Below are 15,447 nucleotides of genomic sequence, written 5' to 3'. Positions count from 1 at the left end.
CGGTGCGCACAAACAGAAAACACGTGATGACGAAATAAACATTAATGAGAGGGAAGGCGACGCGCATGCTCAACGCGTGCAAGCTGCGGGGCAGACCCCGGGACCTTCAAGAAAAGTGCAATCCCTTTGTCCATTTCGCAAATTTGGCATCTTCTTTCCTGGAATCATTTACGAGCGGGGCTCCAACGTGGCGTTGCTGGGGGAGAAAGAAGGCGCTCTTTTTGCATCGTTTTGCTTTTATGTCTTTTTTTCTTTTCGCTAGCGCGCTGCGCCCGTGCGCAAGGCGCAACCGGAGACGTCTTTCTTTCCCATATTGAGAGAGAATGCGAAAAGAGTGGGGAAACTCGCAACGCGTGGGAGTGGATGAGTATATGGCTTTTCCTTGACGCCGTTGGCGTCTCGTCAACTTTGGCAGACGCGGATTTCGTTAGGCTGAGCAGTTGGCTTTACTGCTCTTCGGCAGTCATACGTGACTTTGAAGCAGCGAACCGTTGACTCAGCCATTAACTGTTCGTGCTCAATGGGGAACCGAGCAGCCATGTCTTGAAATTCTCTGGAGTCCCCGAAGCGTTGTTTCCTCAGTACGACTCCACAGGTGAGCTCATTGCCCTTTTTTTAAATGCGAAGCATTTCTTTGCGAACCAAAGGCACTTTGTCCGTATCTATCTATCTATCTATCTATCTATCTATCTATCTATCTATCTATCTATCTATCTATCTATCTATCTATCTATCTATCTATCTATCTATCTATCTATCTATCTATCTATCTATCTATCTATCTATCTATCTATCTATCTATCTATCTATCTATCTATCTATCAGGCTGCATACGTCTGGACGATCTCGTGGTCGTTTCCTTAAATTGACACTTTCTAAAATTTGCATGGGAGCGCAGTAGTGTATGACGAACGTGATGAACAGGTTATTACATGAACAGCGTAAGATACTTGTCGCGTACTTCATGAAACCCTTTCCTTCAGTCGCGTGTGGCACATACCCACATACCCATGGAATGCTGGTATGAACCACAGCTCATTCACCGTTTACATCAAACCACGAACGGCGATGACAGGCTTTAAAAAATCGTTACGCGATCGCGTTATGAAGCTTCTGTCGCATAAAATGCGGGGCAGGCGTCGGCAGCGCTGTCGGTGAGGGAAATATCAGAGGGACAGAAATATTGACAATTCTGGTTAGATCCGGAATCGAGCCAAGGCATTCTGCGTGGCAGTCATGTATTCTACCACACAGCTACTCGAGTGCTTGAAACAGCTTACGATAAAGACCCTATAATGGGTCATAGCGCAGCAACGTTAACTGTGGTTGCAGTGTTCGCTATCGGCTTTCATAACAATATAATAAACATTACATATTAACGCCTAAGTCTCGTCAAGCTGTAGTCAACCATTGCTCAACCTGGAGGAAAACGTGAAAACTGCTTCTTATAGAGTGCACATCATCGCAAGGTCGCGCGCAGTTCATATCGATAAACCTGACACCTGTGCTGTGATGTGAAGCGTCTTTTCGTCGGACCACAGGATACCTTTTGGGCGTCAGTGTAGTAAGTCCACGATAAATCCCATGGCCAGGAGGGGGGGGGGGTGTAGGAGACCCCCCCCCTTCGCCTCCTATATTGTTGATTATTCAATAGGTACATAGGTACTTTCCTCAAAATAGGTGCTTTCCTCAAATAGACGAGGCCTTTAGCAAGTGACCCCCTTCACTACTCAAAATCAAACAATGAAGCCGGTCGAACTCGCAACGCTTGACTGAAAACAATAAAAAAAAAAGGCCACTACTCGCCTACTGCTTCGCATGACATCGACTCCCAGATGAGTGGGATCTGCCGAATTTTTTTCTAGCCACGGCCAAAATATCTTCAGGGTTGCTTGAGTAGCTACAGTGTAACGATCTGCAAAACCGAGGTATTCTTAGTGCTGCGAAGACCAAATTATTCTTAGCGTTATCTGTTCCTGCGAGTGGTGTTTACAATAAGTAGCGAGCCTACGTTCCTGGCTATTCGTGGTTTTCAATTTACGTGTACGTTCTCGCTGAACCTAGGGAGCTCATAAATGACGTAGCTCTGTAAACAAGCAACAACACAACAAAAACTGAGAGTTTTGTGTATTACGCCATTCGAAGCAGCCTAAATATCTTTATGTTAACCGAATGAGGTGCAGGTTTTTTTTTCCTAAAACGACTATTGTCTGCGTTCCCGGAATAGATTACTTTTCTCGAAGCCTTCTCAAAGACTCCTTCCAGCGCTAAATTCCTTTTTGCGCTAAAGTCTACTAAGACGCTGAACCAACTCGCCCAACAAGCCACTCTTCTGAACTCCTTCTATACAGTGTGAGGTGTTTCGTCACAAGCGGGAGATTTACGTCTTTCTTGCGTTGCAGACAGTGCTCACGAAGTCTTTCTGCGATGGTTTAACCAGTGTGACCCAAGCCCCAGTCAAGAGGGCTATCTGTATAAGGAAAGTGCAGCAAGCAACTTCGCCGTCGCGACTGTTCTTTGCAGGGCCCTCCACCAAAATGCGGGTTGCCAGCCTGACCGCTTTCCTTGCCATATTTCTTCTGACTGACCTTTCTTTGGCCCAGAGGGGAAGAGGTATGGCATTCTCACATTGTGCTCTCTTTATCAACCATCCATCTAGCATTGCTGTTCATGCTTCGGAAAGTCAACTGCACATTTGTTCACACTGACTGAGAAATTTATTTTTTTTTGTTTTTTTAATTAGTACAGAATGGAAAGCAATCACTCGCATATGCTGTCGTAGCTTTTCCGTAGCAGCGCAAATAAGGACATCGCGGAAGTAGCATGACACCCGGTCGTCTTATTTGTTCTACGCCGCTTCACTGAACGCTTACTTTAGTATGCTGCAGGGAAATAAGTTTTCACGGCAGCATACCCATATCATTTTTTTTTTCGCAAGAAGTATACATAATGTAGTTATTACAGCACAAGGTGTGAAATAATTGAGTAATTTTATTTAAATAGCGATTACAGAAAATGTTCAATTTTACAGTTTAAATCAACAAGAGCATGCAAATATGAACGACACGCCTCTTGTACGCGAAACGATTGCTACAACAGTGTTGCATCGCTTATTTATTTTTGTTAAAAAAATATACTACGCCGGTCTTGTACAAACACTGCGACTCTCATACACCCTAACTACTTAATTATCACCTACTAATCAGGAATGTCGAGCTCTGAAAATGCCTTGGAGTTGAGTTTTTTTTGTTATCGTGCCATCGAGCCGAACAAGTTTTTGTAGTTGCATTTCTAATTCGAGTGAATATTGTTTCAACAAGATTACGTTTCCCGTGTTACTGAACCATACATTCAAGGCAAAACATTCATGTCATGTAGTTACTAACGTACGCTGTCCTGGTGCTTTTGAACTGGTTTTTTACTGGGTAAAATGGGTTTTAAGCGACCTAGTTTTTGCCGTTTAGTTCTACATAGAAGCTTATACTGATGTAGTATTTCGGTTTCTTTGCTTAATAACTTTTTGCACTTGGAAGTAGCGACGAATTTTGTGGAAGAAAGTATTGATACTGTCGTCCTAAGACTCGTGTTCTGTAGCACTTTCGCTAGGGTCACCTTGCTTGAAAAATATTTGTTGCTGCCAAGCATTGCCAATGTCACTTGAACAAGCCGCTGTCTAGTGCTGCTTTTGGTAGCAACTCCTTTTCTGTACAACAAAGCAAAAAAATTTGATTCGAAAGAGTCCACAAGTTGACGATTAGCGTTATTGTGATCCAGAAGGACAGCAGTGCGGATCAGAGTTCTGGTTTGGCTTTCTCATCCAACTGGAATGTCTAAACCACTGGACTCTGTCATCCATATTAAAAATTTTCTATATAGTATTAATGCACGCATTTTGAAGGGGCAAGCAGGGCTAAAGTTCATGCATCAGAATTCTTCACTGAATCTCCGAGTTTTCTAAGCTTGTCGCTGTCAATAGAGCATGCTTGTAAGGGATCTCAGCCGAACTGATTTGCTGTCTTTGTTCATATTCTTAAAAATGGCTACGTCATATAGGTGTAATATGTAGTTATTACATAACCTTGGGGGCTTTACGTTCCAAAACCGCGATATGATTATGAGAGACGCCGTAGTGGAGGGCGCCGCCAATTTCGACCACCTATGTGAGAGAGACAGACTCTTCCTTAGAAAAAGGGAAATTTTTGCCGGCGTATATCTCATCATAACCGGCACCGTAACCAGCCATATAAATACCGCGTGCACTTAAATTACAGGGATGCTGTGTAAACATCTCGCCTACTTCGACCAAGGAGCTTTTTGAGAAACGAAAATATACTTTTACGTTGAGCTGACCCGATAAACGTGCCGTTTTCTTATTCCTCGCCGAGCTGGAAGAGTTTTCTTACTTTAGCATTAAGCATAATCAACAGTAAATTACGCCCAGTATTGCGAGGCTGTCTACTAATGATTCCCAGAGTATTTGCTGCTGGGCTTACTTTGTACTCCGCATTTTCCAGCTGATGCATCTCGGGGAAATCATAATAGCCGTCGTCAACATCATGTAAAAGGAATGTCTAAAAGAAGTCTGAAATGTATAAAAACGCACAATTGGAGCGCCACTGCCGATTATACATAGTGTTTTTTTCTGGCACGCTGAAGTTGCGTGGACTTCTAAGACATGTTTGATATTTACACCAGACGAGTGTTCAAGATGCCGCTATTCCCTGCATTTCTGCGATCCACCGGTTCTTGAAAAAAAGAAAAAAGTGCTCAGCGCATATTACCGCCTGCCTAATGTGACATCATTGGGTGCAGGCAGAGGCCGCGGCCGGGGACGAGGCCTAGGAGAGTTACGTGGCCGAGGCCAGTTCCGTGGTCGCGGAAGAGGTCCTCAGAACGACAACAGCTCGGAGGACCGACAGAACAACGAATGTCAAACAGCCACTGGCCAGGCCGGAGTCTGTGAGCCGTTGAGCCGCTGCGTCTACCAGTTCAACGGCGCCGATGAAATTTCCAGGTCCCGCTGCGAAAGGGGCAACAAAGTTTGCTGCCCTGTGCAAACACCTCCCGCCGCAGAACAGAGTAAGCACCTGTGGTTGGTCAGTCACGCCAATGCTTCACAAGCATAGACACTTGAAAATATTCCACATGCATCGCGATAAACAATAACGCAAAGTCTATCACTACCGTACCAAGCGCCTTGTTAGTGACTTAAGCAGTGTTGGCGGTAACGCGTTACAAGTAACGCCGTTAACGGTAACGCGTTACTTTTTTCGGTAATTTAGTCACGTACTCGTTGCTATTTCGTAATTTTAACGGGTAACGTACTTACGCTAACATTTTTCGGTTACGTGAGGTATCACGTTACTCGTCACTGTTTATTCCAATTATCCCGGCAGTCTTACACAAAACTCCTTCGTCTCGTAGGCGCTTCATTCCCACAGCTATTCTTATGTCGCAGCGGCAGGATAGATCTGCTAGATGTTTGCAATAGGAGTATCATCTCATGCGTCCGTCGAGAGCCTGTTTACCGTAGCTGCGGACCAATTCACTAGGAAGCGAGGCATGCTGTCTGACGACAGCCTAGAAATGCAGCTGTTTCTCAAATTCTATAAGTTGTAGTTGTCAGCAAGTTGCCCTAATACTGCAGCGCTGTTTATCAGTTCTGTTTCCAAATTAAAATTTGCTTCCATCTATTTCGAACTGCAGGTATATGTTTCTGGTCGTTGAATTCCTGCACGAGCGAGACTGAGCTTGAACGCCAGGACATAAACACGCAATTTTCTCGGGAATAATATAGGTTGAAGGGGCAAAAATGATTTATGCTGCAAATATTTTTTTCAAGGATTATTTAATTTAAGGATTTCTTTATTCCTACAAGATCTACGCATGTGTTTTGTACGCTCGTGAAAGCACGCCGTCAGAATTACTGCACGTTTGTTGAGAGATCAGTGATGTCTCCTTTCTGGAGAGAGTTGATGATGAAATCTCATTTACTGTTTACTGTCACTTTGAGAAATCGCTTTATCATGTGCCAAGGAGTTATAAGTCATCACATGCAAATCTACAGTAAACATTACGCCATTATAATATTGCTGAACTCCGGCACACTTCTGACAAACGTTTCTAGCTATATAAGTAATTCAGTTAAAAATCATTGTTTTGGTTAGACGTTTTATGTGAAGTATAAATGTGGGGTTTCTTAAATTGTTATTATGGTTCCTACAGCTAGGGCGCACTGATTCAAATGTCTGACTCTGGAGCAATGGCCGAAGTAACGTGCTTTACTTTCTCTCGGTAAAGGTAACGGTAACGCGTTACCTTTTTTTTTCTGGGTAACTAAGGGCGGTAACGCGTTCCTTTTTTTGTTAGCGTAACGAGTAACATACTTAGTAACTTTTTTCGGTAACGCATACAACACTGGACTTAATTAAATAAGAAATCGTGGAAGAGGGAACGTCCCTTACAAAAATTTGTACCAACCTGTCAATAGACATTTTATTGGGAAAAGTCGATGGAACCTACCCACAGTAATCTTAAAGTCGTTACACCATCCTAAATACTAGCTACCAACATTCCGTCGGCTATTGGCCACCAATAAACAATTGAAATTTCCTTTATAACTTTCAATGGACGCTAAAGGAACGCTAAATTGATAGTTTTTAACCGTCCTAAATATCTGTTAGCAGCATTCCGTCGACTAATGGTCATTGAAGCGTTATTGATCTGTCTTGCCTAATGGAGATTATTCTTGCTTTAAGAGAACGACCAAATGTAAATGCAGGCACTTCTGTGCTGCATGCCCCGGTCACCGTTGTCTGCGTTACAGAAGGGCCGTCCTCCCAAAGCGAGAATAATCTCAAGCTGGTAACACAGCTTTAATAAAGGTTCCTGTAAGTTGCAATAAAACGTTGCATAATGTAGTTCTCAAACACACTACATATTTGACGAGGTACAGCAAGGCAGTGTTTGAAGATTACTTTAAACGTTGCATTATATCTATAGTCCATCGCTACAAGTGCTTATACTATTAAAAACAGGATAGTTCTCACAGGAAATATTTTGACAGTGTGCCAATACCTCTCAATACACGTCAACTATATTGACGCCTGAAGTTAGTGACCGAAGCTTTGACGGATGTTAGCCGAGTTCCTGTCCAACTGATAAAAACTAGAGGAGACAATTTTCTGAGTAAAATGTTTATTTGTTAGCACAACGTACTTAAAAGGTACTTAATGTGTGAACTGCCTACAGCATGACAAAGCGACAGTTAAATAGCAAGAAAAACATCATTAGCATAAATAAAAATTTATTTTAGATAATCAGGCCTACAAAAGAAGAAGTAAAGGGGGAATTTCGCAATGCTCCCATCCGGCACTGAATTAGTGTCGTCGATCCCTTTTAATCCCGCTTTATAGTGTAGCAGACCGTTAAGTTTGGCAGCTCCATTGTCGACGTGCACCAAAGAGGAAATAAGGGCACTGATCTGCTTTTCTTTGCGCGAAAGTGTTAAACCACCGACAATTATTCGTCAAATGAAAGCACAGTATGATGACAGTTGTTCATCAAAAAGCAAGATCTGCAAGATTTCACGCAACTTGTTTTAGGAAGGATCAGGTAGACCATCGACGTTAACGACTGAGGACAATTTCAAAGTCGGGTGTGTTCAGATAAGGACAGACCAAGGGGGGTCCCGACTATTTTTTGTTTTGCACGAAATTTTTATATGAGCTGGGCAAATGTCTCTATAGAAACGAATGAACCTTCGTTTTGCGGAAATTATCACGGATTTCTAGGAAAAAATTCGCGTTTCACAACAGGTGGAAAAAGGCAATTCTGCAACTTTCAGATTTCACAACTTTGGAGGCCTATCACTAAAAACTTAACGCATTGTGGACATCGGTGTTAATTTTTCGTACATTTTCAGCAATAGTACTATTGGCCTACGGAAATTTAAATTTGTGTGACTGACAGTACATTTTTGAAAAATTGCCAAACTTTGATTTTTGAGCGGCTGCCTCTGGCTGACCCCAAATTTAAGGGTCTTTTTTCGCAGTTTTCGCTAAAGCGCTGAAGCTGAAAATATTTCTCACAAGTCTACGAAAGGTTTTTCGCTAATTAAGCAAAAAGTTATGCGACTACATTGTATATTTATTTCGTTATAAAATCCCAAAAATGCCATAATTCCAAAACTAGCGAAAATTGCAACATTTCAGGGTCGTTTAAAAAAAAATAATCATCACCGATTTTTATCAAAATGATGTACTATACCCGGCCATTACTGCTAAATATTGTGCTGCAAAAATATGTTGCATTATTTTGTTTTAAGTTAGAAAATTGAGCTTATTTTATTACCCATGTATGGTCTTAACATCAATGTGTGGCGTTCTAATGATAAAATAAATTTAATAGACATATTTAGTTCGTAGCTCGTTTTTTTGGTTTTAATAATGACGATGGACCCAGCTTGTGTATTTTCGACCGTTTTGAGTCACAGAAAAGCTGAGCTTGAATTTTTCAGAGCTCCTCTGTCTGTATCCATACTACGGCACATTGAGGCAGCAGGCACGCGAGAGCGCGTACAGCAAGACCAGAGCGTAATTGAATGCCATCCGCAAGAGAGGGAAACAAAAGTACGTATAACAGCCAAGCACGCCGAGAACCTGTGACGGAGAACACATGACCATCGTGAAATGCGAGACGCACCGCGGTGCGCCTGCAACGGTCGGCCCCAGACAGAAGAGAGCGTTCCCCTCACCCCTGAAAAGAAGCTTTTTGTGTGTGGGCCGTATGTCAGTCTGGATAGTGAACTCGAAGAAAGAAGTCGTGTTGTTTTCTACGTGTGTCAATGATACAGTTTTTTCATCACATTGTAGTTACCTCGTGTCGTCCTCTATTATTAATAATAGGTTATCTCGTAAGCAGATAAGATAGAGATTGCGGAGTAAGTAAGAAGCCCACTGCAAGCAGCTCTCTTCACGTAAACCCTGGTGTCAAGACATCAGCTGCGATCCGGCTACTGAACTTTCGTTATTGCACTAAGAACTTCCTTGGACGCTAGCTTCACCCCAAAGTGAGTGTACCTTATACTCACTGTAACCTACTGTGTCACCGAGAGACCGCACTGTGGCACAGTTCTGATGGCGAAGTTTCCTGAACGAAATTGCTGCGCCGACTACTTAAAGATACACAAGCGGAAGATCAGGTTTCAAAGGAATTTCCGCAGTGTCAAAGACTTGGGAATTGACAATCTAAAGAAAGTGTTGGAAGCTGACACAGCGCTCAGAGTGCATGAATCGCACTTTGTGGGCCAGAATCGCTTTAGGAACTTTAAGGAAGACATTGAGCATATGGAAGAGGAATCCAGTCAGTCGAATCAGGGTTTCCAGACTTCAGAGGAAGTTATGGAGAGCATTAAGGCAGTCGTTGGTGCCCCATCAGCAGTGTCGCCACTAAAGCCTCCTCGGAGTGTAAAGAAAGGGAAGAGACTCTCGTACGCAAAGCGCAAGGCAGATGAAATTACTAGAGCTGCTGTAAGAAACATTCGATGCGGAATTCGCACAGCATACCGCATTAAAGACATTCCATCATAATTCAGTTGCTGCGCCTGTGCCAGCTGGAACAACAACCTACACACAGCGTACATCAAGTGCACATCTTTTCGAGAGCGCTGCCGTCTGCTATCCTTGATACATCTGAGCCTAAGAATAAAAGAGGTGCAACGCTTCATTCCAGAGGCAACGAAGCACGCGATTCTAAAGGCCAGGAAGATAGCTGCAGAACAAGGTGTGTGGAAATTTGCACAATATTGTGCAAATTTCAAACTATGCCTTATTGGGATCAAAAACGCGTCGGTGTCTTTGATGTCGACTGATGACGTGCAGGCGCTCTGTGTGTACACGCAGCGTAGCACCAAATACTTCTTAGGCGAGTGCGAACAATGTCCTGTGAAGAACGGTCTCAGCCCGGGAATTCTTGGCATAGCACCGGACGAAGAAATTGTATTTGCTACTTAATTGGGAATCAGGTGAACTAATAAAGAAGACCATGATGCCTCCAGCATTCCTAAAGGAATTTCAAAATGTGACCATGAAATGGATCCCTCATTACTACCTCAGGCGCACGCAAGCAAATGCCATACACGAGGAAAAACAGTGTTGTGAAAAGGGTTCCATTGTTTTCCACTTTGACTTTGCCGAAAATTGGTCCATCGTACTCCCAGACAAAGTACAATCTTACCATTGGCAAAGTACGCAAGTTAGCATCTTTACTTGCGTTGTATCGACAAGAAAGTCGACATGGAACTGCGCAATAATTAGCGATGTCGTTTGCCACGACTCTGCACATGCTTGCTCGGCCTTGAGAAAAATCAAGGATCACATTGAAGATTATGCTCCAATTTACACGAAACTAACACTTGTGAGTGATGGAGCACCTGCCCATTTTAAGAACCGCTTCCAACTGCACGAATTGCAATGCAGTCAGCTTCAGACAACCAAGTGGCTTTTTTCGGCAACGGGGCACGGCAAAAATGCCTGCCACGGCGTCGGTGGCCTTGTGAAACACCAAGCCACACTCATAACCTCCGTTCACCCGCCACCGAGGTCATTCAGTGCGCAAGTGATTTCGTTACTATTGTAGCCAGTAAACTTAAAAAGATTTTCTTACTGCATATGGAGAAGAGTGAAGTGGAAGCCTTCAGAGAACTGAAGAAGGAGGAATGGAAACTTGCCAGACGGGTTCAAGGTATTCAGGCAACCCACATGTGCAAACACATGAAATCGGACCAAGGGAATTTCCTGTACGTAGCGCGGTGCGCAGACACAGAGTGGAAGGAGTTGTGAATCTGCAGTGTGCAAAATTTGATTGCCCGAATGGATACTACTCATTCTAGGTGACGTGAATAAACTATTTAATGCGCAACATGAACGTGTGCTTCTTGTAGATTCATAACACCCTCATTCCCACCATCTCAACCCGTTTCTGCAAATGATAAATTCGTCGAAATATTAAGACCGCAACGGTCTTAATATTCCCATACAATGGTAATGCTCGAGCCACCTGTACATTATTGTAACCAACTCTAGTCCATAAATTTCGTTGCTTGATGGAAGAAAATCAGGGTAAGTACGCAGTTGAAGATGGTAACACGAAGGCTTTTATTATTAATAAAGTATAGGAAGATATTTTTGCAGGATTTTCATCGAAATATGCCCCTCAAGTAGTCTTAGGGCAAGTTATAATCATTTTCCTTAAAGAAACAAACGCGAACCTCACATTTCGGGCCCCCTTTCTTTACCACCCAGTAGCGAGCAATTGGGTCTAGGCACACTAACGCAACAATAACATTTTCCCGTACTGTTAGGGAAATACTAGTTAAATCTCTTTTGCGTTAGATACGTGGTATGATGTGAACTAAAATGGTTGACGTGCAGAAAGATTTGCACTCTACACCACGAGCTTTCATTTGTACGCGCTCTCGGGTGCCGGCTGCCTCAATGTACTGGTAGGGACACAGACAGAGGAGCTTTGAAAATTCAAGCGCAGCTTTTCTGTGACTCAAAACGGTCAAAAAGGCACAAGCTGAGTCAATCGTCATTATTAAAACCAAAAAAGCGAGCTACGAACTAAATATGTCTATTAAATTTATTTTATCATTAGAACGCCACACATTGATGTTAAGACCATACATGGGTAATAAAATAAGCTCAATTTTCTAACTTAAAACAAAATAATGCAACATATTTTTGCAGCACAATATTTAGCAGTAATGGCCTGGTATAGTACATCATTTTGACAAAAATCGGTGATGATTATTTTTTTAAACGACCCTGAAATGTTGCAATTTTCGCTAGTTTTGGAATTATGGCATTTTTGGGATTTTATAACGAAATAAATATACAATGTAGTCGCATAACTTCTTGCTTAATTAGCGAAAAACCTTTCGTAGACTTGTGAGAAATATTTTCAGCTTCAGCGCTTTAGCGAAAACTGCGAAAAAAGACCCTTGAATTTGGGGTCAGCCAGAGGCAGCCGCTCAAAAATCAAAGTTTGGCAATTTTTCAAAAATGTACTGTCAGTCACACAAATTTAAATTTCCGTAGGCCAATAGTACTATTGCTGAAAATTTACGAAAAATTAACACCGATGTCCACAATGCGTTAGTTTTTAGTGATAGGCCTCCAAAGTTGTGAAATCTGAAAGTTGCAGAATTGCCTTTTTCCACCTGTTGTGAAACGCGAATTTTTTCCTAGAAATCCGGAAAATTTCCGCAAAACGAAGGTTCATTCCTTTCTATAGAGACATTTGCCCAGCTCATATAAAAATTTCGTGCAAAACAAAAAATAGTCGGGACCCCCCTTGGTCTGTCCTTATCTGAACACACCCAGTCGTTGAGGGACGAGTACTTTACATATCAGTCATTGTTCCGCGTATTCCATGTTACCCGACAGGCAAAAGTTTCGGAAAGTGTGTGCAAGGTGGCCCTCAAAAGAATCGTTAGCGCAGCATAAGGCACAAAGTTTAGACATCTCTCTCGTAAACATTTGGCCTGTTATCGTAGCGAGGGAGAGCAGCAATTTGTTACTGCATCATCACGAACCGGAAAGTGAAGCTGCAAGCATGGTTTGGAAACACTCACCAGTTAAGGAGTTTAAAACGTCCCGCATTAGCTGGTAAGATAGTGCTAACACCATTCTGGGGCGTAGAAGGCGTGGTAGCCTTTCATTTCAACCCAAGAGGCGAAACTGAGAACAGTGCCAACTATTGTGATATGTTGCGAACAAAACTGAAACCTGCAACCAGATGCAAACGTCGTGGAAAACTGTGAAAAGGTGTCGTCCTGCAGCAAGATAACGCTCCGCCACATTCTGGCAAACGGACGGCCGAAACAATAAAGGACTTGGCACTGCAATTGCTGGAACACCCGCCAGGCAGTCCAGACCTGGCTCCAAGCAATTGTCACGTGTTTGGACAATCATAGGAAGCGCTCGGGGGGAAAAGATTCGCAACCGATGCAGAAGTCATTTACGCTGTGCAAAATTGGTTACAGGTGCAACCAAAAAACGTTTTTTTCCGACGGAATCAAAAATTTGTCAAACTTTGGGCGTTGAAATGCAGGGAGGTGAATGGTTCAGTTTTCTATCATCAGATTAAATAATGAATCCCAACCAACTAGCCCAGCAACGTGCCTTAGCAGATTAAATGTACTCAAAAGTTGCTATAATCTTTGACTACCCCCTCTTACACAGTAGTTAACAAATAAACTATTTAGAACCAGAAAATCGTACGTTAGAGTCATCAGAAGCTAAAAAAAGCATAATGACGCTGTTGAAAGTGCACCTACACAACCAACCAAAATGGATAGGAAGAGTACTATTCGTAGAACGTGCGCACTGTAAACATTGCCTCAGTGCATGATCCGACACTTGCCCAAGGCTTATTTACAGCTCATTCTATATAAATGAGTACAGACTTGCGTGTTACAACATCACACAATTTGACAAGGTAATGTAATTGGTGTCAGATTAACTTAATGTGACCGTTCATGAACGTGCGCGTTCACTGCTGGTTGCACAATCCATCTTCAGGCGACGTTGGTTCCTTGGACAGAAGTGGGTGTTCCTTCTCTACGGTACACTCGTACCCTAAAATAAAGACAGATTGAGTAATGACCAACACTTTCCCGAGTAAGAGCGTAACATACAGTATGTGCCCATTATGATGGAATAGTTTTTTTAGTTCTCTGTGGGTATAAATGCAGTGCACGGCCAGCGTATTGAGTGGCACCGGACTCCACACGGTGAGAAATGCAAAGAGGGTCAAGCTGCGGAATAAGTGAAATAAAACGCGCGTTGTGGCAGAACTTCTTATACCTTTGATGTCGAAGATCTGAGCGTTACTTTACCACTTTAGCTTGCTCACTCACTAACGCATAGTTACAGCTCTTAGGCCCCCTGTTAGTATGTGTTGACCACGTGTATATGAAAGTTAAGTTCTGTGCGTGAGCAATGTCATTGGCTGCTGTCGGTAAATTCTGTTCTTGCAGCTCTTGCAGCCAAACGTATGCATCAATATCCATCCCCACAGGCACATTTGTATTTCTGTAGATATACTACCAACAAACCACACACCTCCCGAAAATCTCCCAAAAAGGTTTTTTTGGGACATATACAACTTCCCAGAAAAAACCCTTCAGCGCCAAAAAACGTCCCGAGTACGCTTTAGCAACCAGCAATTTCCAACGTTGTTGTCCTCTTAGAGACCTCCAAATAAGGGTTTCTCAATTAATATCTCGGCTCCTGTTCAGAATGACGAAGCGGTTTTAGTGTGTAGCACCTAGACATCTAAATGCACTGCCAGCCAAATTTCATGCACCTAAATCCAGTGGTGTAGACAGGGGCGGGAGTGGCACATTGGTGCAAAGTAAACATGATTTACTCTTCGAATTGATCACACTAATTGAGAAAACAAACATTTTATTAAAATTCCCAGTTGCTTCACTGTGGGAATAAACGAATAAATAATGGATCAATAAATGAATATTAATTGTTGTCAATGAATTGCTGCACGCCTTGTACATGGTGGCAATGAGTTGACGTTGCACAGCTAACCATGCCCCGGCTTCGGAACCTCATATGGAAGAAAGCAGCACCAGAGAAAAATACAGTGAATTAAGGTGCACCTAAACCTTTGTTAACACTGCGCATAGTCTTCTACATGCACTCTAAACCCACAAAACTCTTAAGCTGCTTGCCGCATACAACGTGAATCTGGAAAAGCATGCATGAGTACGACTTGCATAATGTAATTTAAGCCCGAGTGCAGTAAGAACAACGTTGCTAGATGGAAAACTGGGCACCAGACACGCATCATTGCGTGTTGCAGTCGATCTTGGTAAGGCATGGATCACTTGGATTTGGGGCAACCTTCCAATTTATTTATTTATTTATTTATTTATTTATTTATTTATTTATTTACAAATACTGCTATCTCGATAGAACGAGACATAGAAGGAGTGGGTACATGAGTTAGTAAATCAAACTACAAGCATACAAAACATTGAATCATACAAATCAGAACAGGGGACAGGAGTTACAATGCATGATACACGACATACAAGGCAGGATAAAAGCATCACGAAATGCGCTTCGGCAATTCGTCCACAAACTGTTCATTTGGCCTTTCCCGCAAGGAGCCATCTAAGCTGTTCCAAGTTTCGACAACGCTTGGAAAAAGAGTACTTAAAGCAATCTGCAAATGGCTGAAAACGAATAATATTAAGTGGGTGGGATCGGCGCGTGGCACGCCTAGTGGAATGACTGAAAGATATCGGCGCTTGGATACGACTGTGGCCGTGTAGAATCTGATGAAGTAGTGCGATACGCTCAAGCGTGCGTCGATGAGCCAAAGGTTCTAACGACAACGCGCATGCGTGAGCATATTGAGAAA

At 42.7% G+C, this 15,447-nt stretch overlaps 1 long non-coding RNA gene across 1 annotated transcript; it reads left to right on the top strand.

Annotated features, from left to right (window-relative positions):
* The first annotated feature begins 334 nt into the window (after positions 1-334).
* Positions 335-5,075, top strand: LOC119384573 (uncharacterized). The gene is made up of 3 exons (XR_005181904.2): positions 335-595; positions 2,524-2,613; positions 4,813-5,075. It is a non-coding gene; the product is annotated as an uncharacterized LOC119384573 (long non-coding RNA).
* Positions 5,076-15,447: the final 10,372 nt, after the last annotated feature.

Source organism: Rhipicephalus sanguineus, chromosome 1 (assembly GCF_013339695.2).
Source record: "Rhipicephalus sanguineus isolate Rsan-2018 chromosome 1, BIME_Rsan_1.4, whole genome shotgun sequence".
NCBI classification, from domain to species: domain Eukaryota; kingdom Metazoa; phylum Arthropoda; class Arachnida; order Ixodida; family Ixodidae; genus Rhipicephalus; species Rhipicephalus sanguineus.
Note: the sequence above shows the minus strand (reverse complement) of the source record. Positions and strands in the feature narration are given on the sequence as shown.